The sequence below is a fragment of the Pinus tabuliformis genome, chromosome X, assembly GCF_031772625.1.
Source record: "Pinus tabuliformis cultivar Carrire ecotype Pingquan chromosome X, CPIR1, whole genome shotgun sequence".
In the NCBI taxonomy this organism is placed as follows: domain Eukaryota; kingdom Viridiplantae; phylum Streptophyta; class Pinopsida; order Pinales; family Pinaceae; genus Pinus; species Pinus tabuliformis.
The window spans coordinates 456,622,427-456,625,962 of record NC_142308.1 but is presented as its reverse complement, the minus strand read 5'-3'; the positions used below and the strand labels follow the sequence as shown (position 1 = coordinate 456,625,962).

Here is a 3,536-nt window from a genome sequence, read left to right as displayed (position 1 = left end):
TGAGTTTCAAGGTTTGTGGAGTTGAAATGTTTGAGGATGAGTGTTAGTGTTTCCATCTTGTAATCCCAATTTTTCTTCGTTATTTATGTCTTCTATCGAGGGTTGATTTGTCTTACCAATTTGAAAGAATTTATGTTCATTACACCTATGACTTTGAGCATATTTTTCATCACAATTATAGCAAAGTCCATGTCTTTGATATTTTTGCATTTATGTTGGATACAAACTTTGTATTTTAAGGGACAACTACTTGGTGAATTACCATTGGGAGAGTGGGTGTGGTGAATGAATTCTAGTGTTTTTTAGCATTAATCACCATCTCCGTATCTAGGACCCTCACAATTGCTCCTAACCATATAAAAAGACATTACAAATTCACTTATTATTGAATCTCCTTCTTGACGCCACTAATGAAGCATTCTTTAGAGAAGGAATCAGTTTTAAGTTCTTTGTATGGATGGTTATTTCTCAAATGATGCTCTAAAGTTGATTATTGAGTGAATATGGTGTAAACTGATAAGTTTCCCGAAATATATGTTTGTCATTCCCACCATTTACATCATTTTGGATCTAAATATAAAACCCCCATCGTAATTTTCATCATATCATTAGTAATACATTCAAGGGAGAAGCAATCTTGGTGTGGTTCAATGTGTTGTCAACCCCTATGTTGTTATTCTAGTGTTCCTTGAGCTAGACTATTTGACAACTTCTCATTCAACCCCCTATAAAACTTCTCAATTTCCTTTTGAATATTATCCTCCAGATTAATGATTTTCCAAGTTGGTTAGTATTTATGAAGTAAATAGGGCTTTCATGTTATCCGATGAAATATGAGGATGTTTATAATTATTCTCCTTCATGGGTGAGCTACCTCTCAAGTGAATCCATACATATTCTAGCCCCACATGATTGTGCACTTCCCCCTATCCACCATTATTCCATCATAGGTCTTTCTTGTAATATCTTTTTATTAATAATTGAAGCTCTCTTTTTTAATGTGGAAAGTGATGTTCTTATCAAGCCCTTACAAGATCCAACTATCCCTACAACTTGAATTTAAATGTTCACGAGCATGGGAATGCCTCTCACATCTACAAAATAGATTATATGTATCTATCACATTTATCTTGTTTATCTTGTTAGTGGTCTCCATTGCTCTTCCCAGACAACCCCCCACCCTCCTCTCTCTTCCCCCCTGCTTTTCTACAATCAAGCACTTGGGTAAGAAAAACATGATGTTTTTTGGCTACATAAATGATTCAAACCTCACACATCACGGGGCAACTAAAATCACCTCAATTTCACTCCCCTATGACATTCAGGTGACCATACTTAGAAACATCACCATTTCATGTATAACTTTCAATTAATAAATCAAGTTCATAATTCAAATCAAAGTTTAATCCACATTTAAAGATACTAGTTCAAAACTAGTAAATAATTTTGTGATCAACCACACTCAAACTAGAAATTCAAAATAATACATATAAAAAACAACCTTACTACTTTATGGTTTAAATCCCATAAATATTGATGTTAGACATCAACCATATTCAATTTTACCAAGTTAAAAAATTAAATAAACAAGCTTACTGCTTACTACTTTATAATTTAAATCATATAAAAACTTCTTTAAATCATCTATCAAACTCAATCTATCCATTCAAAAAATTACATATACAAAATAATCTTATAATTACCTTATTTCAAGTACTAAAATTTAACTATTCAAAACATTAATTACACAAAACAACCTTACTATTACACATTAAAAAAAACCATACTACATTTGGGTTCACCAGATTTTGTAAATACTTTTCTATAAAACATCAACCATGATAATATCTACTAAATTTAAAAAATTACATATACAACAGGTCAACCATAATCAAATCTACCTATTTAAAGAAATACATATACAACACTTCATCATTTCCTCATTGTTCACATATACCTATTCAAGGAATTACATATACTACACTACCTCATTGTTCACATACCGTGAATACTTCTGCAAAACATTTAATCTACCCATTCAAAAAAAAATTACATATAAACTAGAATTTTGATTTTAAAAAATTCACATATTTGAATCCTCCTGTCTCCTCAAACATTACAAATGAATGCATTACAGTAACACTGTTTACTACATACAAATCAAAATTTCCAATCCTGTCTCCTCAAACATTAGCATTACAGTGTAGACCACTCTCAATCTCTACCAAATGAAATCAAAAGTGAATGCATTTCCTAAATCTCTTAGGGAATCCAAAAGAGAATCCAGTCACAACAATGCAAACCAAATTATGTCCTCACAGACAGCAAAATGCAAGCAAAATCAATCAAAAATGCTTTGATGACTTCCATTAACAATAATAAGGCCGATAGCGTATGGGGCGCCTGTATCTTGGCATCTTCCCATACCCATACCCATACCCATACCCATAAATTGGAGGGGGAGCGTAATAATAAGGCCGAGCATAGGGATTGAACCTTCGACCTCGATAACGGTGTTGCCCCATTCCTGGAACATTTGTCCTTTTCGCTGTAATCTTCAGCTGGCGATTATGAAGTTCAGAGTTATTCAGACGAAGTGCATTTTGAACAGAGACAGCGTCCAGAAATTCAACATAAGCAAACCCTTTTGGCTGACCAAACTTGTCAGTTTTAATAGTAACCCTGTTAACTGTCCCGCATGACTGAAAATGACGCTGCACTTCCTCTGGAGTGCAGGAATAATCAACATTTCCAACAAAAATAGAACGTGAATCCGCTTCTTCTCTGCTCGCTTGATCCGCAACCCCTGAAGTAGCAGGGTCTGGCACGGCGGGGATCTGCATTTCTTGAGCGATCTTGGCCTGCATTTCTCTGAGGGCGGCTGCCTCTTCTTCAATTTCCTGTAGCCTTTTGCTCATCACATCCAACTCTTTCTCATTAATGCCCATTTCGGTGTCTTCTGGTTCATACTCTGGAATTTCCCCGCCATACGCTTCATGCTCCTCCATTGCTAGCATGTCTCGGGTAACTTTGTCGTGTGCAGGTCTTTCTACAATATGGAGATGAGTTTATATGGTTTTAATAAACACCATTAATGGAAGTATTTGCTTGCCACGGTAACTTTGTCGTGTGCAGGTCTTTCTACAATATGGAGATGGGTTTATATAGTTTTAATGAACACCATTAATGGAAGTATTTGTTTGCCACGGCCGACGTTCATGGATGGAAATGATTTGTCAATGTGGACTTCCGGGTGGTGTTTTTTGGTCTTGCTCTCTTTAGAGTGGTTTTTCTGTGTCGATGTTATAATGGATGTTATCTCTTTTATCTGGTTTCATATTTCAGTGAGATATTTTTAGTTCTTTCACCACATTACTCCAATAAATTATTCATTCACCATATATATAAGAGCGTCTATTTTAATAGAGTAAAATACCTAAAACTAGTAATTTGGAATATCAATTTGATAACCAAATTAAAAAAAAAAATCTAAAATAAATACATAAAATAAAGAAATGCAGACTTCTACTCTTTCA

At 34.4% G+C, this 3,536-nt stretch overlaps 1 pseudogene; it reads right to left on the bottom strand.

Annotated features, from left to right (window-relative positions):
* Positions 1 to 2,369: 2,369 nt before the first annotated feature.
* Positions 2,370 to 3,008, bottom strand: LOC149140577 (polyadenylate-binding protein 2 pseudogene; annotated as a pseudogene).
* Positions 3,009 to 3,536: the final 528 nt, after the last annotated feature.